The 24,396-nt window shown below is 34.1% G+C and overlaps 2 protein-coding genes across 4 annotated transcripts in view; one reads left to right on the top strand and one right to left on the bottom strand.

The window, feature by feature from the left end:
- Miga1 (mitoguardin 1) overlaps positions 1 to 24,396 on the bottom strand; it is a 574,792-nt gene that overhangs the window by 199,158 nt on the left and 351,238 nt on the right. The window lies entirely within an intron of this gene.
- Positions 1 to 24,396, top strand: part of Zzz3 (zinc finger ZZ-type containing 3) — a 134,127-nt gene that overhangs the window by 47,741 nt on the left and 61,990 nt on the right. The gene's annotated exons all lie outside the window — the stretch shown is intronic.

Here is a 24,396-nt window from a genome sequence, read left to right as displayed (position 1 = left end):
GATCTTACTGTTAATACCATGACAGTTAATAGTATGTTATAATTAGCTCATTATCTAAAGTTAGTATCTGTTCTCTAGTTTACATAAAGTGTTTGACTCAACTTTTCCTAATAGTAAATATAAGGGAAGACTATTTCAAAATATCATCACTTCTTAGTCTTTACTTAAAAAGGCACTTTTCTAAATAAAGAATTCTATGTCCAAATTTTTTACAGTTTTGCTTAGAATTACTTTAAAGTATTCTGGAAAGTAACACAAGTGAATTGGAGTTAATTCTGTCTTAATAATCTTAAAAGAAGCTAAGAAACTATAACAAACAATGCTCATCATAAATACTGTGATCAACAACAGTAAAAAGCTTATTTAATAAGTTAATTACCTTTATTTTAAAATGGTAGGCTTTTAAACTTATAATCAGATTGTATTAGCTGTGCAAAAATACTTTGAAATTGAGAACCCTTTCTAGTGTTTTTGTTGTGACAATTGCCAGACTCCATATGTTCAGATCAAAGTATCAAATCCTGGTTATGGGACATGATACATTTTTGGTCATGCCTAAGAGATGATTCAGATTTGCATAGGGTAATTTGATGACCTACCTAGTAGGTTTCTTTTTTTGAAAAAAATTTTTGTTTGCTTTTAAAATAATGTTTAATACTGGATTCAATGAAGAGTTCATATTATTTGAGAGTTTTATAAATTTATTTTTAAAAAATGTTAGGAATCTCATGTATTTGAAATGTTTGAAGTCCAATTTGAGATAGAAAAACATCATAATTGTATAAATGAAAAATTAAAAATAAGAATTAAGTTATTACTATTCATATATAGTATCAATTTTTTAAAAGTAGAGGTGTTTAATCTACAAATACAAGGATGCAAAACAAATATGTTGAGGAAGTACCAAAAATGATTTTTTCTCACAGGGTCTGGCTATGTTGCACAGACTGCTCTTAAAACTTGTGAGCTCAAGTGATCATTTTGCCTCAGCTTTCTAAGTAGGTGTGCACCACCACACCTGTCTTAAAGTTCATCACCCCCAAACCTCTCTATTCTGTGGATCAAACCCAGGGGCTGGCACATGTTAGGCAAGTGCTCTACTACCAAACTACATCCCCAGTTGCATAAAATGTTACTTTATTTGTTTTATTATTTGATTTTCATTGTTTCTTTCTCTTAAGTCTTGGCTGGTAGATCATCAGTAGATCTTGGAAAATATTTTTCCATTAATAGTCACTGTAGTATTTTGTAAGAGATTTCCTGATGATGATTCTAAAGAATGTGTTCCCATAAAACAATTACCTAAAGATATTGTCTATAATATCAAAAGGTGATATTCCATCTTCATCCATGTTCATCTTTAGATTAGAGCAGTATGGTTTCATGGCTTCCTTCGAATATGCAGAGTCCTTTGGAATTTGTATGTTGGTTACTTTGGACAGTATTCTCAAATTAATACTTTATTGGGTAACCTTGGGGGGAAAATTAATCACTCAATCTTGCCTATTTGCCATGCTTCAAATCTTTTGAAGATGGTACAGTATGATACTTCATTTTTAACTTTTGTTTTTTCAAGGAAGAAAATTGGGACAAATAAGATGGAGAAAGAGCATCATGATTAGCATATTGGTTAGAGATGAGTTTAGGAAAATTGAAAGAGGGTAATTTCTTTCATTAAAGTACCTTTCTTTTGCATACTCCGATTTCTGTGCTTTTTGTCTAGAACCCAGAGATAATTGGATATAATATTAGCTCTTTTTACCCAACTTACCCTTGTTAAATAGCAATGTGATATCTGTGTCATGCTTTCAAGTCTCAAGTTTATGGCAGTGTGAAAAGTTTATGATGTTAAAACCCATTAGGGTTTTTTTTTTTTTAAGGCATTTGGGGTCAGTGGATTATTTTATTTTAATATACATGCATTAATACATACCCTGTCGAATATTTCTTTTTTCCTTAGTCTTATGCTAGAAAAGTTCTCTAGATTATTGTACTTTGAAATTGAGAATCAAGCATTGTCCAGACTAACCATGATTGTCTTTACTAGAAGGGAATAGTAGTACTTCCTGATAGCCCATTTTAAAAATAGCTTGTTAATAGAAGATAATTTTTTGCCTAGAGGCAGGAAGCCCTACTTTACTCAGCTAAAATAAAAAATTTTCCTCTAAACTAAGTGATCATTTAACTAGCAGCCACCTATCCTGGCATTTAGCCTTTAATTTATTCATCTCATTTGCAAGGCCATCACATATAAGGTTATTTTGTGACTTGTAAATGTTTGAAAAGATACTGTGTGTTGAGTCTAATCTTAAACCCAATACATGGTAAATTAGGGTATGGGCCAGGAAAATGAATCTGCAGATACTCTGGGTACTTACCTTGTTGCCTTTTAATGTGCTATCTCTCTTTAACACATTTGCCCATATTATGCTTTTATATATTAAAATGGAGAACTGTGGCAAGAGACCAGAGAGAATCTTTTTGTGGCAGATTCCAGCTGTGTATCATTTTAGTAGATGATCAAAAGAAATACAGTTTCTCTCAAAGCTCTCTGATCTACAAGGTTGGCAGATTCTGTTAAAGTTAAATGATGCTTAGTGACTCCTTTTGTGGCCTAGAGGGCTCACTTGACTGAGATCATTTACCTAACTGTGGTTGCTCTTTCTGTTTGGGAATTGACCTTTTGCTGATTTTGAATCAGAATCCCTGAAATGGATCTCTTGAGTTTTGAAGTTCTGGCTTTAGGAAGTGCAGATACAGAAGATTTTCGGTCCTGGGCTTTAATATTCAGAACTTTTCTTTCAGTTTAGAAGGTAATCACCAGAAAATAAGTTCAAAAAAATTTGATTTGGTCATTTGATACTTAATTTTCATTGTACAATGTTATTTTTATTTGAAAGGCCTTGAATAGCTTCAGTTAAGGGTCTTTGGTATTAATTGTAATAATTCAGAGTATTGAAAAGTCAAATATAGGGGTTCTATCTAGATTGTTAGGACCTTGCAAAGAGTTAACTCATTGATAACAGATTGCTTACATTTGTACCACTGTGTAAATTTATCCAAATGTCTTAAGATAGTTATTGCTTATCTAAGTGTATTACTCAGATAGTTTCCAGATGAGAATGTTATTTTTCAGCCATTTATAAACACCAAATAATTACAAATTGACCTTCCGTTATATCATGCTTACTTACTAGTTGAGAGCTATGATATTTTCATCAATTTCAGAACCTGAATAGAGAAAATTCATACTAATTTTTGTAAGTTTGCTTTTTAAGAATCTACTTTTGCTCTTCGTCAAAATAATTTCTTTTACGGGTTCAGGAAAATTCACTAGGGATAGATTTCCTTAGAGAGAAAGAGCACTAGAGGAATTATTCTCCCACAGATAATTTTACATCTATATTGTAAATTATTGAAGCAATTTCATATAGTTTCTCATTTGACATAGGATAGGTGGCATTATACAATCCACATTTTCTGACTCATTAATTTAGGTTATTCATGGTATATTCACTGAGGGCTGGGGTTTAGCTCAGTGATAGAGTACTTGCCTAGCATGCCTGGGACATCCCCAGTAGTACAAAAATGAGCAAAGTATCAAATCAGTGGAAGAAATAGGATCAAACTTCTGTCTTCTAATTCCTGGTCTGAGCTATATTTACATACATCATCCAGTGAGGACTTCCTCCATGGACTTTTGGATTTCAGGATTGAGAATCCTTATTGAGCAGATCTTGGTACTCACTTTTCAAGAATTCTTTATCCAATGGTTAGACTCTAATTAGTCATGATGATCTGGTTTTTATCTGTCAGAAAGTCAGCATTATAGGTAAGTAACCTGCTTTATTTATTGAATGAAATAACTTTCATATTCACTGTTTTAAAGAATATCTTGGTAGTGGGTCTGTGAAGAACAAAAGTGGGAAAATTAAGAAAAACTATAACCATACCTTAACTTCAAATAAAGGGTTTGGCTAACTTGAGAAGAATATTCTGGGGAATTTTAGAATTTAGTAGGTATACTAAAGTCATAGGTTACTAGAGTAGACTCATAACTTTCTCAACTCATTGGAGAAAATTATAGAATAGCAAGATTCAGCTCAAGTTATTTGGCACAAAGATTAATGGGAGGAGGGAGGTAGCTGCCTTAAGTATAAAATTTTTCATTTAAAAGGGATAAACCATTGACTACTCAAACATTCTGTGAATTCTTTGCCTTTTCCTTTGAATGTCAGCATCTTTTATTTCAACTAATATGAGTGATTTCTAAAAGAGATTCTTTGTTTTAATCCAAATATGTTTGTACTGAAGTATAATTTAACATTTTCTTGATTGAGGACCATCTTTGTTGACAGAGATTTTGTAGTGTTACTTCTCTGATATCATTGCCAGAATTGCCCCTTCAATTACAGTGTTTTTTGGCTATTTTCTTTTTATATTTTTTTTCTGTGGCTTCTTATTATTTTCTTTTCTTCATTTGTGTTTACTTTTCACTAGTCACTTGCACTGTCATGATACTTTCATATAGTAACTCTTTAATTGATTGCTTTTAGTTTTCTTTGAATCAGAATAACCAATTATGTCAGAATTGTGTCTCATGATTTTGCTGATACACTGAACAGTTTCTGTTTTTGTTTGTTTGTTTGTTTGTTTTGTTTTGTATTGGTACTGGGGGACACTCAACCACTGAGTCATCCTCAGCCCTATTTTGTATTAAGTAGTATAATGGAAACAACGCACTATTTTGCCTTCTATACTTACATCATGTTTAGTACTTCTTCTGACAGCAGATGAATATATAGGAAAATATATAGGAAAAATCAACTATCTTTATACTCAATACTTCTCTGACCAGATGTATAGATGTTTTTTTCCCATTTAGACCAATTCTCTGACTATATCAGTATCCTATAGTTCCAGTTAAATTTCTTAACAATAATTGGAGTTAATGCTGACCTACATGTTGGGGCCTCAATCCACCAGGTTGCTCTATACTTTAGACACCAATTATTAACAGATCCTTGGGTTACCCATAATTTCTGTCCGAGTTGGCTTTAAAATCAGTTTACCCTGGACTAGAGCAGCTCATAGAGCCCAGGAATACATTTTATTTATTGCTGATTAATAACAAAGAATTTTTTTTTAATTGTACCAGGGATTGAATTCAGGGGCACTCAACCACTGAGCCACATCCCCATCCCTATTTTGTATTTTTTATTTAGAGATAGGGTCATCCTGAGTTTCTTAGCACCTTGCTTTTGCCAAGGCTGACTCTGAAGTGTGGACCCTCCTGCCTCAGCCTCCCTAGCTGCTGGGGTTACAGGCATGCACCACCATGCCTGACTACAAAGAATATTTTAAAATAGATAAGAGATACATGAGACAAGGCAAAATCTGGTCCTAAGTATGGGAGATTTATTTCACTGTGGAGTTTGGATGCGACACCCTCACATCCCCTAGGTTTGTTCACCAACCTAGAAGTCCTCCAAACGCTGTCTATTATGGAGCCTAATAATCAATTTCTAACTTTTTTTGCCTACCCAGAGGACAAATTTGAGACTGAAAGTTCCAGATTTCTAATCATGGTTTGGTGTTGCCAGGAGCCTGCCAAGAGTCACTTTATTAGGACAAAAGTTGCTCTTATTACCAAGAAAGTTCTAAAGGATTTGGAGTTCTTTGTTAGTCACTCCTTTCAGTCAGGAAATTATGGATCTTGGGAATTCTGTGTTAGAAACTGGGGGTAAAAACCAGTGTGTGTGTGTGTGTGTGTATTTTCAATTTCATAAGCAGGCTCAAAATGTTGTATTTATTATATATTAGTAACTAGTGTATTCCATATATACTATTTTTGTGATGATTTGGGTCATTAGATGCATAATGTGTAGTAGTTACAAATGGACAGATCTGTCTTGTGACAACTTATTCTTCTTTGTCTTACTTTTTAGTGGGATCTTTTTTTACTTACTTTTTTTTATTTTAAGTTATTATTATGGAAAGCTGCTTCTGCCTCTTAAGTCTCCGACTTTAACATAGGGAAATGCTGCAAGTGGCCAGAGAAGACTGAGTAATAATTTGTTCAGGGTCTTCTTAGTAGGCAGAGTTTTCTTTTCTTTTTCCCCCTTTTCCTTTCTTTTGTGTCAGGGATTGAACCCGAGGATACTTTATCACTGAAATATACCCCCAGCCCTTTTTATTTTTGAGGTAGGGTCTCACTAAGTTACTGAAGCTGGCCTCAAACTTACCATCTTGTTGTTTAGCTCCCTGACTTGCCAAGATTATAGGTGTGTGCCACCATGTGTAGCTAGTTGGTAACATTTTCTGTAGTATATTGTGATTTAATTTTCAGTTGTCTGATAATCTTGTGTTGGACAATAGACACCGTGAAAGTGTTGTTGAGGGTCTAGATTTCTTTTTTTCTTTTGGGAATTGAACCTAAAGATACTTTATCACTCCTTTGCATCCTCAGTCCCCCCCCCCCATATTTTTTTAAGACATGGCCTTGCTAAGTTACTGAGGCTGGCCTTGGACTTCAATCCTCCTGCCTCAGCAATCCTCCTGCCTTCAATCCTCCTGGATCCAGCTGGCTGGATTTTATACTCTTTAAAAAATGTTGACATTTTTTCCGACAGGTCATTTATTTGGGAATAAGCTTGGTTCTGTTAGGCTTATGCTTTTAGCTTTGTTGGGGGAGATTTACTCTAGGACTCATTTGGCCTTACCTTATTTTTATGTCATGACTTTTCTGTCTGTTATATGAAGAGTCTTAATTGTGGCTGGTTGAAGGCTTCTAGTTTGGTATATAGCTCCATGATAATTATTCTTTGTTTGGTCTGTGAAGTTTCATTTTATGTGCATGGATCTTTGATTCAGCCAAAGGCTCTATGCAGATTCTGTGCTGTCTTTTTCTTTGTTATTTCTTCCTCTTTGGTGTTCTGTCCCACATATTCTAGCTGCTTCAGCTTCCCCAAACTGTTTTCTGTCTGTGCAAGACATCTTCTTGTTCCTTAGTACCGAGTATCTTTCCAAGTGGAAAATAAGAGTGATCGTAGACCTTTCTCATTTATTTCTTCCCTCTCACAGATCACATTTGTGAACTATTAGTTGCCCAATATCAGAAAATAGTTATTTCTGTATTTTCTCCAGTTTTCTAGTTGTGTAGAACAGGAAAGTCATTTGGTTTCAGACTTTCTGTCTCTGAATTAATTGGGGGTTGTGGTAGTGATGTGTGGTTATCAAATTCAGGGCCGCTCTACCTCTGAGCTATATCCCTGGCCTTTTTTATTTTGTTTTGAGACAAGGTCTCACTAAGTTGCCCAGGTTGAACTTCAACTTGAGATCTCCCTATCTCAGCCTTTGGAGTTGCGCCACCACACCTGGCACTCTTTAATTTTAATATATACTAAGTATGTTTCCTTCCTATTATACTGTTCTCCCAGCCTGCATTTGATCAGGTGGTGGTAATAACAACTATAATTATTATATCAAGCTTAGGACCTCTAAGTAAGTGCTCTGAGTTATATTCTCAGCCCTGGAAAATTTTTTGTTGTTGTTGACACACCTGTGACATTGAAGGCTAATTTTTGTTTATACCTTAAAAATTCATTTGAACAACTGTCGTATAAAGAAGTTGAAGTCAGAAGAACTGGAATAAAAGGAATTTTAATTTAAAAAAATGAAGTCAACTTTAAATTTTTTTAGTTAATGTTGATCAGGTGTTGCTCTGGTTGCAGCAGAAGTAAAACTGGTGTACTGGTTGAGATATGGCTTGATGAGAAAGAGTGAAAGAGAAAATGACTCAAAAGAAAATATGAAACAGTGTTTACTAGGTTCCAAAATGTCATCCTAAGAGATTAAGGAGTAATGTATTTTTTCATGGGTTCTTCAGGACTTTTTGCCAGGCCATATTTGCTATATAATTCCAGAAAGCCATATTATATTACTTAACAATTTAGTCCAGTTTCCAGTAAATGATTTTCTTTTTAAATAAAAACTATGTAGAGTATTTTGAAAAAATTAACTTTTCCTGGTACTGCAGTTTTTACCATTTAAGTGGGAAAAGTTGATTCATCTTTTCTTTTTGCTACTTTCCATTTGTTCTACATTATCATTCCTCTTTTTTTATACAGTCACATATTTTTAAATAAAGGTTCACAAAATGTAAGAGCATAAGATAATTTTATGTTTAAATTTCTAGTTGGAGAGAAAGGTTCATGCCAACAGTTTACTGGTAATGAGGGTAGCAAGATTAAAAATATTACTGCCCAAACTGAAGTATATTTATTTATTCATTCACTCATTCATTTATAAATACTAGGAATTGAACCTAGAGCCTCATTCATTTTAGGCAAGTACTCTACCACTGAGCTACATCTCTAGCTATTTTTTATTTTGACATAGGGTATTGCTAAATTGACTAGCTGGCCTTGGACTCAAAATCCTCCTGGCCTCAGCCTTCAGAGTTAGCTGGATAGGGCATGTGCCATCACACTGAGCTCTCTCTCTCTCTCTCTCTTTTTTTTTCCTTTTTGTTTTTTTAAGTGATGGAGATACTAGGGGACTGAACTTGAGCACTCGGTCACTGAACCACATTCCCAGCCCTATTTTGTATTTTATTTGGAAATAGGGTCTCACTGAGTTGCTTTGCAGCTTGCTTTGCTGAGGCTGGCTTTGAACTTGTAATGCTCCTGACTCAGCCTCCCAAGTTGCTGGGATTACAGGTGTGTGCCCTTTTTAATGGACCTGTAAGTGTACATATTTATTGGTACAGTGTGATATTTCAATACATGTATACTGTGAATAAGGAACAGATCAGAGTACTTGGTATATTCATTACTTCAAATACTTACTTCATAGGTTGAAAACATTAAAATTTTTTCTCTACTAGCTATTTTGAATTATACAGTTTTTGTCAGACATAGTTACCCTACTGTGATACAGAACTGTAGAGAAGTTACTCTTGTCCAACTGCATCCTGTCTACATTAATTGTCTTCTTTCCATACCTTCTAGTGCTTTAGGTCCCTGGCCCCTGTTAACTACTGTTCTATTTGAAACAGTTTCTTAATGAACATTTCAGAATATACATGTGTACATCAAGAACCAAGTTAAAATGAAACATTTTATGACATATATAGTGTTCTTTTGAAAGTATCAATCATAACAACATAATACCTTCATTTTTAGGATACTATCTCATTTAAATCTAGACTATGTATTTCAGTTTTATTTTTAAATTATTTACAAAGGCAAAACAATTGGATCAGATTTGTAGAGCAGTCCAACCCTTTTCATTTACTATTTTTAGCTGTCAGTATAATGCTCAGCAAATACTTTTAACTTTGTTATTGTAAATTTTCTCTATATAAATGTATGTTGCCTCTCTTTGATTTCTGTAATTCTAGTTAGTATGCTTTATACATGAATTTGAATTTACTTTTTTCTTTGCCCTTCTCACTTTTGATACTGCTTAGGTTTCAGTTACTGGCTTTCTTCTAACTTTGCATGCTTTTCTCTGGATGTTCTCACTGACTTGAAGTTGAGGCTTAAATGACCGCCCATATGCTGATGGGTTTCCAAGTGTATATTCCTACCACAGATTATTCTCAAACATCAGACCATGAACTGGATGGACCATTTTGATGTAATGCAATACCAGTATATTTGTAATAGATAATGTATTTATCATTGCTTCCTGCACACCCACACTCAATATATAGCACATTTTCCTTAAATTGGCAGTCAAGACAAAAGAAGTATTCTTTCAACCCCCTGTCCCATCAGGTTTATTGATTCAGCTCCATTTCCTTTTCTTAAATTTAGATCACTATCCTTTCTTTATTGATTATTGTAAATGCTTTCTTATCTGCTTTCTGAGGTGCTTGTTGACTACTTTCCCAAAGGATTCCTATATTTTAACTGAAGTAAATGTCTTAGAATAAAATCTTCTCTTTAAAATGAATCATTGCATGACCTCCTCCCCCCCCCCTTTATTTTTGGTTGTACTGGGGATTTATCCCAGGGGTTCTCTACCACTGAGCTATATCCCCAGCCCTGTTTATTTTTTATTTTCAGACAAATTCTCACAAAGTTGCACAGGCCGATTTTGTTTGTTTTGTTTTTCTACCAGGGATTGAATCCTGGTAATTCAATCTGAGCCATATCATAACTGCTGAGCCATATCTCTAACTATTTTTAATATTTTATTTAAAGCAAGGTCTTTCTAAGTTGCTTTAGGGCCTCACTAAGTTGCTGAGGCTAGCTTTGAACTTCTGCCTTTGCCCCCCAGCTGCTGGGATTATAGGCATTTGCCATCACCTGTGGCACTGCCCAGTCTGATTTTAAACTTGTGGTCCTCCTGCCTCAGCCTCCCAGGTAGCTGGAATTATAGGTGTTCATATGCCCAGTTTTATTGCATTTTTAAACATTCTTTCACTGTCTGCCTCTCACCCTACATTCTAACCAGACTAAAGCTTAATTTCTTGTTTAATTTGTTTATTTTTTAGAATATTTTTCTTTTACTTGGGACCTTCTCATATGCCTAATTGCCCGCTCTTGTCTACTTTACCACATTCCCCTAGTTATTGCTCTTTGTCTACAAAGGGAAAGGAGCATCTCAATTTAGACATATTTTCTGAGAAATCTTTCTTTTCTTTCCCAGACTGATTATTTAATTTTTTGTGTGGTCTCTCATAGGAAATTATAATAGACTGAATGTGTCCAATAGACCTCACACTTTTTGAGGGAGTATGTCTTTCTAGTTGGGTAATGGGAAATTTGAAGCCTTATCCTCCTTTGAAACATATAGCATGCTTCTCATAGTAGATGCTTTATAATACTATTGGTTTGACCTTCAAGATTCTGAACTTATATAGTGTTTATGATGATTTTTTTAATTTGAAAAAATCTGGGCTTATATCTTCCAAAATAAAAGATGAGTAAGCTATATGATTCACATAGTTCATTAAACTTAGGTATGGAGAAAGGTATGGGGGAGTCTCATATTTAGTGGTGGGTTGTCTGAGGTATGTTACTTAATAGTAAAGTTTTGTTATGGCAATATAAGAAATTTAAGTTCAGTTGTTAATATCAAACCCCCCAAAAATCATTATATTGTAAAATGTATTTATGTTTGTTAATATATTTTTATGGTCTTAGAGTTTGCAATAGATTTAAAAAGCCTACAGAATAGTAAGAATTTGGTTGAGGCTGTCTTTATTGATTTGAAGGACTTGAAAGAAAGTAAATGCCTTTTTAATGCATGGTAATGATTTTTATTTAGAGGTTAGTACTCAACTTTCTGTGTGTAAACTCTTAATTTTGATTAGATTTACTGTGAAATGTAAAAGACATTTTGTGCCTTTGGAGTTACTGTGAAAAACAGCACACACAGGGTTTAATAGATACAGTGTGGCTATATTGCTTGTTACACTATTAATTTATAATCAGTAATTACTAACTTGGCTCTATTACACGAAACTGGTGTATTTGCAATACCAAAATAGGAGGTGAGTGTTTTAGATGTTTCACAGAATGAGTGCTCTAAAATTCTGGAGTGGAGAAAGTATGTAAATCTTGATCTGACTGGTGGTCAGGATTTTTTCTTGATTAATATGAAACTTTTATGGATTCAGCTTCCTGTTTTAAGAGAATAGTCAGTAATTTTGTTACATTGGTGTAGAAAAGCAAACACTAGGAACAGATTGAAAGGTCCTATTTCAGGAGGCTCTATTCCCATAAGAATCCTAGTCTTCAGGAGGTGGATAGCTCTGAAAATGTGATTTAAATATACTGACAGATTCTTTTAAAATTTCCTATGGAAGGTATTCATTTTCAGCAACTAGAAAGGAATCTCTAAGCTATTTAAAACCAGCAGGGAAAATAAACATGGTTAAGGTAGTCAAAGCTTGTTTTAGTAAGTTTGTGGGTAGCCTAAGCAAAATGGATTTTATTTTTTTCATTAATGTGTAATAATTCTTCATATTAATGGGGCATGCTGTATTTAAATATATAAGCATTCAAGGTCAGAACATAGAGTCTAGTCCAAGCCTCATACAATTGTAACCTGCCAGTGTGTATATAAAGATAGACAGAGAGAGATTTCATTTATTATTTATTTTGCACACATTTCTCCTCCTTTTTCTGGTAACTTCATTTGCAGATAACATTGAGATCCTATAGTGCTTGTCATAGTACCAAGTCTATTTGTATGCCTTTTCATTCCAGGAGCCTCTTGACATTCTCTAAAGGGAACCTGGTTGTTGACTAAGCAAGATTAGTTCCTGTAGGTTAAGTATCCATCTATAAAATAGGATATGAGACTCTTATGTATTGCTCACAGGCATGCACAATAGTGTACCTCTTGTGTAGTGATCCCTTAATAAATCAAGGGGTAGAATTCCTTATGTCCTAAGAATTCCAGTTTTAAATATATATACCAAAGAATTAAAAATAGGCTTTTAAACAAAAACTTGTGCACATGCGTTCCTAGTAGCACAATTCGCAGTAGTCAAAGGTGGAAATAAATCAATGTCCATTAACTGATGAATGGATACACAAAATAAATATTATTTGTATAATGAAATATTATTCATCCATAAAATGAAGTAAGGTACCTTACATGTTATAACATGTATGAATCTAGAACACAATATTAATGAAAAAATTGAGACACAATAGGTCATATGATTATATATGTATGAAATAACCAGAATAGACATTTATACAGATAGAAAGCATATTAATGGTTTACAGGGGCTGCAGATTAGGCAGAGAATGAAAAGAGGCTGTTTAGTCAATATAGGGTTCCCTTTTCAGAGGATGAAAATGTTTTGGAACTAGATAGTTCTACAACATTGTAAATGTACTAAATGCCATGGAATTGTACTCTTCATTTGAAATCATTAAAATGGTAAATTTTATATTATGTAAATTTTGCCACAATAAAAATATAAAAACAAATTGTGAAGGGATTATGTGCCTACTAGTGTATGGTTGAGATAATCTGGGAGATAGGAAGAAAATGTGATTTGTATGTTTTTTCACATTCTTACAGTTTTTTTTTATATGTTAATAATGTATAATGTATTTAAGTACAGTAGAATAATTTATAAGTGGGTATACATAGATTGGGCGCATGCCCCACAATTTTTATCTGTTTTACCAGTAGAAATTCTTTAGAGAAAAAAAATGATACGGAAGCCATTGTTTTTAACAAGGAAGGGACAGTTACAGATGAATCAGTTTTTTGCCTTACAATTTAGGGAAGGTTTTTAAAGTTAATATCAGATTCTGTTGAAGTAGACAGGTTGTAGAATCCTAGTAGTACACTTAGAGAAACAACAGGGCTCAGCTGTTATTCACTTGATAACTTGAATTGCCTTTCACCACATTGTATGATGTATTATAATTGGACTGACATTTAAAATATGACCATTGTCATAAGAAGAGCTCCAAAGTGGTTTTGGGGATTAGAGAATTGTGAATATTCTTGATACTGAGAAGCTTTGAAGCCAGCAATACTAATGATAGTGATAACAAATAGGAACACTAAATATTTAAAGAAAAAATTGTTTTGGAGGGAAAAAAAATCATGATTTCTGCAAGGACTGAGGAGGGAAGCATTCCCGACCATTTAGAATTTTTAAAGGGCTATATTATTAGATAAAAATTGACTTTTTAATGACAGTTTTAGATTTAAAAAATATGAAGCTGATATAGCTTCTTCATTCTCTGTTAGCATCTTAACATTAATATCAGTAATGAACTGATATTAATTGAATATACACTTTATTTAGGATTTTTAAAATTTTAACCTAAGTCTTATTTTTTTTTTCTAATGTCTTCATTTTAAAGGCTTTGGGAAGTGTTTCAGGAAAATTTTAATAATTTCTAAAGATTTTTTGCATGATTAATTACCTTATAATATCTATCTAAATCTCTTTCAAAAGTGAAGTTTTCATTATAAGAACAGTGAGACATTCATCCCAAGAACAAGAAATGTAAATAGTAATGTACTGTATTTTGAGTTATATTATGTCAAAACCTATTAAAATTTATTTTTTCTTAATGGATTAAAATAACTTTATTTTATGGTGTTGGAATTATGTTTCACATTTCTGTACTTTGTGTTATAGGATAAGAAATTTTGTGGGGGATACTAGAGATCAAACCCAGGGTTGTTTAACCATTGAGCCACATCCCAGCCCTTTTTCATATTTTATTTAGAGTCAGGGTCTTGCTGAGTTGCGTAGGGCCTTGCTAAGTGCTAAGGCTGGCTTTGAACTCGTGATCCTCTTGCCTCAGCCTCCTAAGCCGCTGGGATTATAGGTGTGCACCAGAAAATATTTTAATAATAAAATTTAATGAAGATGTTATAAGGAATTTTAAAAAGAACTTTAACCAAATAGAATAAAGAAATAAAAAATTAAAAAAATAAAAGCAGCTTTTTGTCATGCTGTGCTTAGAAGGAAAGAACATTAAGCTGTACAGTCAAGAGACAGCATGGGTCTTAGCCATTGTGAAGAAGTTTTTAATCTTTTTGAAATTCATATTCTAAATTGTGAGATGAAGAGGTGGTTGTTTTTTGTTTCTTTGTTTGTTTTTTGGTACCAGAGATTGAACCCAGGCATGCTTAACCACCAAGCCACATTCCCAGCCCTTTTAAAAAGTATATTTCATTTAGGGGCTGGGGTTATGGCTCGGTGGTAGAGTCCTTGCCTAGCATGAGTGAGGCACAGGGTGCGATTCTCAGCAGCACATGTAAATAAAATAAAGGTCCATTAATAACTAATAAAAATATTTTTTAAAAAGATAATTGTCAAAATGGCCATATTACCAAAAGTAATATACAGATTCAATGCAATGTCAAGTCCATTGATAAGTGTATATATATATATATATATATATATATTTCGTGTAGAGACTGGATCTTCCTATGTTGCTTGGGGCTTCACTGAGTTGCTGCGGCTGGCTTTGAACTTGTGATCCTCCCGCCTCAGCCTTCTGAGCTACTGGAATTATAGGCATGTGCCACCACTCCTGGTGAAGAGGTTGTTCTAATCCCTCTTGACTCACTGGGGATTGAATCCAGGATCTTGTGCATGCTAGGCAAATGCTCTACCATTGAGCTAAAACCTCAGCCCCAGAGCTTATCCTTGAAGTGGTTAATTTCTAGTTCCAATATTCTATGATAATGTGGTACCTATAGTTGCTATTTGGTAATTTTGCTTAATATTTTTCTCTTAAGTGTAGACTCTAGTCCATCTTACAGCATTGGCTATGTCTTGGCAAGCTACTTTCAGAAAAATTCAGTGAGTAAATAATCAGATTTTGAAAAGCACATTCATTTTCTGGTTTTTATTTATTAGTGCCATGTCATTAATCAATACCGATTACTGCAAGATCTTAGTTAAGTTGTACATTTAAAAATAATTTTCTCCCCCTCCCTAAAAATAATTTTCTATTCATTACTCAAAACTTTGGTGGGGGGTACGGTTCACTATAAAAGATTCTGTGTAGCTTACACATTTGGGTTAGTGCAGAGCTTTAACTGTTTCTTTTGCCCTTTGAAATTTTTTAAAATATTTATTTTTTAGTTTTAGATGGACACAATATTTTATATTAAATGGTGCTGAGATGGAACCCAGTGCCTCATGCATGCTAGGTGAGCGCTGTATCACTGAGCCACAACCCCAGCCCTGCCCTTTGAAATTTTTGAAAGTGAAAATGCAGTATTGCAGGGCACAGTAATGCAAACCTATAATCCCATAGGCTGAGGCATGAGTATCACAAGCTCAAAGCTAGCCTCAGCAATTTCGCAAAGCCCTAAGCAACTCACTGAGACCCTGTCTTATATACAAAAAATGGGCTGGGAACATGGCTCAGTGGTTAAGTGCCCCTGGGTTCAATCCCCAGTTAAAACAAACAAAAAATGCATTATGGAGTATATTGAAAGGGATCCTAGTTTCAAAAATTGTAGTGTGTGTTCAGTCTAGGTGAACAGTCAGTATATAGGGTAACCCTTTTTAGCATATCAAGTAGAAATAACACTCTTGGTGTATGTTGGTATGGGGCCAGGAAGTGTTGCAGGTAGTGGAGTTCAGGAGACAGGGAAAGGTTGTTAGCTGGGCATCTTTATTTTATACTAATAAGGGAATATCTTAATTTCATATTTTCCCTTTTAAAAAGTCTCTTTACCCATTTCCTCTTCCTCACACTGGTATAGTAACACTAGAGATGAACTAGTTTGGTTCCTCTGTATCTACCCAGCTACTCACAGAAAAACTTTAGCCAGGCTGTGTGGCACATATATGTAATCCCAGTGGCACGAGAGGCTGAGGCAGGAGGATTGCAAGTCAAGCCAGCCTCAACAACCTCGTGAGACCCTAAGCAACTTATTGAGACCCTGACTCAATAAAATAAAAAGGATTGTGAATGTAGCTCAGTGGTAAAGCACCTTGGTTCAATTGCCAGTACCAAGAGGGGGGAAAAAAAAGAAAAAGTAAAACTCATTATATATGCTTCAGAAGAGGGTTTAACATTCCCCCTTTTTTTGTTTTATTTATTTTTTAGTTGTAGTTGGACACAAAACCTTTATTTTACTTGTTTGTTTTTTTTTTGTATGTGGTGCTAAGTATCGAACCCAGGGTCTCGCACGTGTAACGCAAGCGTTCTACCGCTGAGCCAAAACCCCTTAATTTTTAAAAATATTTATTTAGTTGGAGATGAACACACAGTATCTTTATTTATTTTTATGTGGTGCAGAGGATTAAACCCAGTGCCTCACACATACAAGGCAAGCACATTACCAGTAAGCCTCAGCTCCCCTCCCTCCTTTTTTTAAAGAGAGGGAAATAAGGGAGAACAATGAACTTTATTTCTCTAGATTCCAATAAAATCATTTGAGACCTGTTTTTTAAAGTTTATTTTGTGATTAGAATGTGAAAGTAAGCTGAGTGTGGTGGCACACGCCAGTAATCCCGGCAACTTGGGAGACAGGAGGATTGAGCCTTCAAAGCCAGCCTTAGCAAAAGTGAGGCAATTGGCAACTCAGTGAGACCTTGTCTTTAAAAAAAAATAAGGATTGAACTCCTCAGTAACCCCTCCCCTGAAAAAGAATGTGAAAGTATAACAGCTGAAAACATGTGAAAACAAGTTTTTATTTCAATGAAATGTCAATTATTCTTGCATTTTTCTTGGGGTGGAAGAGTGATCCCTATCTTCTCTTTTATTAGACTTTTGTGTTTAGTTCTAAAGACTTATTAAGTATGAAGATGTTACTAGCAGGCAAATGATGTCTTAATGATTCACTAAGGCAAAATGTAACTTACAACCTAAAGAATTGATTAAAATAAAGATCATCAGACATTTTTTATATCAGGACACACTCTGTGGCATCAATAATTTTTCCGTTATTTTAGTTATGAAAAATAAGGTTTTTATTTTTTAAATTTAGTTTTAATTGGCAAACATTGTGTATTTTTCTGGTTTTCATCATGGTGTTTTGAAATAATGTATACAGTATGGAACAGCTAAATCAAGCTAATATATGCACTACCTCATGTACTTATTTTTTGTGGTGAGAACACTTAAAATCTACCATTGATGATCTTAAAGTATATGTTGTTCTTATTAACTGTAGTCACTAAATTATATATCTCTTGAACTTATTCTTCTTGTATATTTAAAAGTTTCTGTCCTTGAAATACCTAATCTTCCTGCCCACCAGGTAAACAGTATTCTATTCTCTGCTTCTGTGAATTTTAACTTTATTTTGATTCTACATTCAAGTTGAATATCCCTTATCTGTAATTTTAGGACCAAAAGGGTTTCAGATTTTGGATTTTATATGTAGATATTTATAGTGAAGATAGAACCCAAGTCTAAACACAAAATTTTTGTTTTATATGTATATTATACACATAACCTGAAGGTAACTTTATATAGTATTTTTAGTTCTTTTATCAAACAAGGTAAGGTATAAATTTCCCCACTTCTGACATCATGTCAGGGATCAATAAGTTCTAATCTTGTAACATTTTGAATTTTGGGGATTAGGAATTCTTTTTTTTTTTTTTTTTTAGTTGTAGATGGACACAATATCTTTATTTATTTTTATGTGGTGCTAAGGATCAAACCCAGGGCCTTGCACGTGCTAGGTGAGTGATCTACCACTGAGCCACAACCACAGCCCAGGAATTTTTAATCTTGTGTGAGATCATATGGTATTTGTTATTGTGTGCCTAGCTTATTTCCTAAACACATTGTCCTCAAGATTAATCTATATTGTCACAAATGGCAGGATTTCCTCTTTTTAAAGACTGAGTAATTATTTTCTATTGTGTACATGTATCAGGTTTTTTTTTTTTTTTTTTAAATCTATATATGGACCCTTGGATTGATTCTGTATCTTGGCCATCATGAATAATGCTGCAGTGAACATGGAAGGGCGAAACCTCCTTAACACACTAATTTTATTTTATTTTTTGGATACATACTCATAGTAATGGAATTGCTGGATCATATAGTAATTCTGTTTTTTATTTTTTTGAAGACCCTCCAAATAGTTTTTTAAAATGGCTATAGTAATTAGATTCCCATTGTGGTATGCCTAGGTTTCCTTATTCTCCTTATACTTACCTTTTTTCTTTCTTTCTTTCTTTTTTCTTTTTTAGATTTTTCAGTTGTAGATAGACACAATACCTTTATTTTATTTATTTCTTATGTTCTGCTGAGGATCAAACTCAGTGCCTCACACATTATCCAAGTGGTCTACCACTGATCATGATTACAGCCCCTTTTATCTCTCTGTTAATAATCATTCTTGAGGGAGGTGGTACCTCAGTGTGGTTGTGATCTGTATTTCCCTCATGATTACTGATGTTGAGCATTTTTCAGATACTTGGCCATCTTTTGAGAAATGTCTTTTCAGGTTCTTTGCTTTTTGTTTTGTACTGGAAATTTAACATAGGGATTCTCTACCACTGAGCCACACCCCCAAGCCTTATTTATTTTGAGACAGGGTCTCTAAATTGCCCAGGCTGGCCTTGAACTTGTGATTGTCCTTGACAGCCTCCTGGGTAACTGAATTACAGGTATGCCACCTCATCTGTCCTTTGCCTACTTTTTATTGGGTTGTTTTCTTACATATTTGACTACTAACCTCATATCAAATGTATGGTTTGCAAATATTTTCTTCCATTCTATAGATTTGTATTTATTTGAATGCTTGTTTCCTTTGCTGTACAGAAACTTATTTATTTTTGTGGTACTGGTAATTGAATCCAGGGCCTCACACATGCTAGGCTATACCACTCAGCTATATTCCCAGCCCTGTACAGAAGGAGATTTTTAGTTTGTTGTATTCCCAATTGTCTGTGTTCACTTTTGTTTCTTCTACTTTTAGAGACATGTCCAAAAATCATCATTCAGACCAATGTCAGGGAGCTTTTTCCTTACTTTTCTTTGGTTAATTTTTCAATTTCAAGCCTTATGTTTATACTTTTAACCCATTTTTAGTTGATTTTTTAAATTTATGTTTTTAAATTTTAATTTTTTATATATGACAGCAGAATGCATTGCAATTTATACTAAACATATAAAGCACAATTTTTCATGTATGTGATTGTTCACAAAGTAGAGTCACACCATTTGTGTCTTCATACATGTACTTATAGTAATGATGTCCATCTCATTCCACCATCTTTCCTATCCCCATACCCCATCCTTTCTACTCCCTCCCCTTTGTCCTATCTAGAGTTCTTCTAATCCCTTCCCCCATTATGAATCAGCCTCCTTCAATCAGAAAAAACATTTGATATTTGGATTTTGGGGATTGGCTAATTGACTTTTATATATGATGAGCCTCTAATTTCTTCTACCTGTAGATATTTAGTTTTCCCAACATCCTTTGTTAAAGAAACTCCTTTCTAAACACATGGATTTATTTCTGGGCTCTCTGTTCATTGATCTATTTTTTTTAATGTCAGTAGTATGCTATTATGATAGCTTTGTAGTGTATTTTGATGTCCATGTTATGGCTCTGACTTTTGTTCTTTTTGTCCAAGATTGCTTTGGTTATTTGGGGGTCTTTTGTGTTTCCATACAAAATTTAGGATTATTATTTTTTTCTCTGTTTGTAAAAAAATGACATTGGAATTTTAGTAAGGATTACATTGAATCTCTTCTTCACTTTGAGTAGTATAGACATTTTAACAATGCTAATTCTTTGTGTCTTCAATTTCTTTCATTAATATTATACATTTTTTTCAGTATATGGGCCTTTCACCTTCTTGGTTAAACTTATTCCTAAGCATTTAAAATACATATATTGTTAAAAGGGAGTATTTTCTTGATTTTTTTTTTTGATAGTTCATTGTTAGAAGATAATGGTGCTGTTGGCCGTTGTTTGTTTGTTTTCAGTGTTGAGGATTTAACACACACTTCACACATGCTAGGCATCTAGTGTTTTTATCACTGAGCTACACCCCCAGTCCTGTATGCTGGTTTTATATCCTTCACTTTCATTGAATTCATTTGTTCTCAACTGGTGTTTCTGTGTGTGTGTTTGTGTGTGTGTGTGTGTGTGTGTGTGTGTGTGTGTGTGTGTGTGTGTGTGTGCATGCACACGCAGGTTGGTAGGTAGGCTTTAGAGTTTTTTATATATAAGGTTGTAGTATCTAACAGTTTAACATTTTTCTTTCAAATTTAGATGCCTTTTATTTCTTTTTATTACCTATTTGCTCTAGTTAGGTACTACAGTTATATAAGTGGCAAGAGTGGGCATCGTTTCTTTTGTTTCTGATCTTAGAGGAAAAGCTTTCAGCTTCTCACATTGAGTAGGGTGTTAGATGTCTTTTATATGTGGCTTTTACTGTGTTGAGGTACATTTCCTCTATACCTAATTTGTTGAGAACTTTTCTCCTGAGAGAATCCTGAGTTTTATTAAATGCTTTTTCTACATCTGTTGAGATGTTTATGTCATTTGTCTTCATTCTGTTAATGTGGTACTTCACATTTACAGATTTGTGTATGTTGAAACATCATCCTTGAACTTGGTGAATAATCCCACTTTATCTTGGTGGGAATGATCATTTAAATGTGCTGTTGAATTTAGTATTTTCTTGAGCATTTTTGCATCTGTAGTTCATCAATGATATTGGCCTTTAATTTTCTTTTTTTTTTGAGTATCATCTGGCATTGTTATCAGAATAATGCTGGCCTTGTAAATTAAGTTTGAAAGTATTCCTTCTTCAATGTTTTTTTTGGAAGAGTTGGAGAATGAGTCTTCTTTTTTACATGTTTGGTTGAATGTAACAGTGAAGCAATCTAATCCTGGGTTCTCTTTGATAGGAGACTTTTTAACATTGATTCTTTTGGGGAATTAAACTAAGGGGCACTCAACCACTGAGCAGTATCCCCAACCCTGTTATTTTGTATTTTTTATTTAGAGACAGGGTCTCACTGAGTTGCTAAGTGCCTTGCTTTTTGCTGAGGTTTGCTCTGAACTTGCAATCCTCCTGCCTCAACCTCCAGAGCTACTGAGATTATGGGAGTGTGCCACCTCTCCTGGTTTATCATTGATTTTTGTTAAAAATATTACTAATGTTCCTCTGTTTAATATGCTAATTTTTTCTCTAACTAGATTATATATATATTAATTTTTTATATTTTTTAGTTGTAGACACAGTACCTTTATTTTATTTATTTTTATGTGGTCTGAGGATTGAACCCAGTATCTTAAACATGCTAGGCAAGCTCTATACTGAGCCATAGCCCCAGCCCACTAGATTATATTTTTACTTTTATGATTTTTTCATTCAAAGCTATCTAAGTGAAAAGTTTTGTCCTATAAGTTCTAGCTTAAAGAGTGTGTGTGTGAAATAACTAAAATGGGAAATATTACTATAAACAATAACAACATTTTTTTTTGTTAAGTTTTATCCGAAACAATATAGGTGGCATTAGGAATATGGTAAAGTATAAATGGAGTGAACCGTTACTATCAAGTGCTTATTGAATATCTTTAATAAACTAAGCTCAGGCATACTTACGTTCATAAGTAAACATATTCAGCAAGGTATGAGAGCCAGGAAATGGATACAGAACATAGGGGATTGAATTGCTTGAATTGCCTGTTCTTACGTGGCTTACTAGAAATATTACTTCTGGTCATGACAAAATAATTTTGTTTTCTTGATTTATGGAGGCTTTAAAAATATATCTTATAAAGTTGTTTTTATTTTTGATACTGGGGATTGAGACCAGAATTATATCTCCAGTACTTTTTATTTTTGAATTTGAGACAGAGCCTTGCTAAGTTGCTGATGCTGGCTCTGAACTTTTGATCCTCTTTCCTCACCTTTATGAGTCACTCATTATAGGCACATGTCACTGTGTGTGGCTCACAAAAAAAAATTGTACTGCAGCCTGACACTAGGACCCATACCTGTATCCTCAGCGGCTTGGAAGGCTAAGGCAGGAGGTTAGCAAGTTTGGGGCCAGCCTCAGCAAATTAGTGAGGCCCTAAGCAACTTTGTGAGACCCTTTCTCAAAAAATAAAAAGATCTGGGGATATAGCTCAGTAGTAGAGTGACCCTGGGTTCAGACCTGAGTACCTATCTCCTAAAATTATACTGCAGTTTTACATTGCCTTTACTTCTTAGGTTTTAATTGGTTCTTTTATCTCAACTGTAAGTAGCAGTTTCTTTCTTTTTCTTTTTTTTAAAGAGAGAGAGAGAGAGAATTTTAATATTTTTTTTTTTTTTTTTAAGAGAGAGTGAGGGGGGAGAGAGAGAGAGAGAGAGAGAGAGAGAGAGAGAGAGAGAATTTTTTAATCTTTTTTTATTTTTTAGTTCTCGGCGGACACAACATCTTTGTTGGTATGTGGTGCTGAGGATCGAACCCGGGCCGCACGCATGCCAGGCGAGCGCGCTACCGCTTGAGCCACATCCCCAGCCCTAATATTTATTTTTTAGTTATCTGCAGACACAAAATTTTTGTTTGTATGTGGTGCTGAGGATCGAACCTGGGCCGCTCGCATGCCAGGCAAGTGCGCTACCGCTTGAGCCACATCCCCAGCCTAGCAGTTTCTTTTCTAAGTGTAAAGAGAATGAACTATTGGTAATTCCTAATGAATATATCTCTTTTTACTATATTTTTTTCTTTTGGTAGTGCTGAGGATTGAACTCAGAGCCTTGCATATGCCAGCCCCTTGTATTTATTTTTAAAATTAACATAGCATAATAATTCTGAAATCTGGCTACCTATTAGAAATCATTGCTATATTGTAAAAGTATAGGAATGCCTAGCCTGACTCACCCCAGAGAATCTGATTTAATTGTTGAATCTCAGTCATCTGTATTATTATTATTTTTAAAGCCCTGCAAATGATTCCTGGTTTGAACCATTGCTGTATATAGAATAATTTTAGAAACTATTTAAGATTTCATATTGAGACCAAAGTTTGAAGTTAAAAAGAGACATGTTAAGTTGGTTTTTCAATTGAAATATTTTTGTTATGCATTTCTTTTTATTTAGCTTTAGGAAAAAGGTTTTTCGTTGTTTGTTTTTTTAAGCGGTACAAGGGATTTAACCTAGGGCTTCTCTACCTCTGAACTACATCCCTAGCCCTTTTTACTTTTTATTTTTTATTTTTTTATTTTTTAAAGAGAGAGTGAGAGAGGAGAGTTAGAGAGGAGAGAGAGAGAGAGAGAATTTTTTTTAATATTTATTTTTTAGTTCTTGGCGGACACAACATCTTTGTTGGTATGTGGTGCTGAGGATCGAACCTGGGCCGCACGCATGCCAGGCGAGCGCGCTACCGCTTGAGCCACATCCCCAGCCCCCCTTTTTACTTCTTCTTCTGAAAACTAAGTTGCCTGGGCTGGCCTTGAACTTGTGATCCTCCTGCCTCAGTCTCCTAACTCATTGTGAATATTACAGATGTGTTCCATCACACTTGCCTAGGGAAAAGCATATCTTTAATTTGATATCTAATTAAAATCAGATGCTTTCTGATTTTTTTGTGGTGTTAGAAATTGAACTCAGGGTTTCATGCATTACAGGTAAATGCTGTATCACTGAGTTAAGTATCCAGCTCTTAATATTTATTCAGTATAGTTTTATTATAAGCTATAATAATAATAAAACATTCTTAAAATATTTATAAGTAAACAGCAAAGTATAATTTTAAACTTGTCATTCCAAAAAGTTATCTAAGAGGGGTTTATAGAAATATGTTGTTTTGATTGTTTATTTAGCCTTATTTTGAAGAACTTACTGTTTAATATCTAATACAGTTTTCTTTAATCTTCATACATTTAATCTTTGTATGCTGAAAGTCAACAGTAAAATATATCTTGTAGAATTAATTTAAATTTTTAGATAATAATTATTT

The sequence above is a fragment of the Ictidomys tridecemlineatus genome, chromosome 11 (assembly GCF_052094955.1).
Source record: "Ictidomys tridecemlineatus isolate mIctTri1 chromosome 11, mIctTri1.hap1, whole genome shotgun sequence".
NCBI classification, from domain to species: domain Eukaryota; kingdom Metazoa; phylum Chordata; class Mammalia; order Rodentia; family Sciuridae; genus Ictidomys; species Ictidomys tridecemlineatus.
Note: the sequence above shows the minus strand (reverse complement) of the source record. Positions and strands in the feature narration are given on the sequence as shown.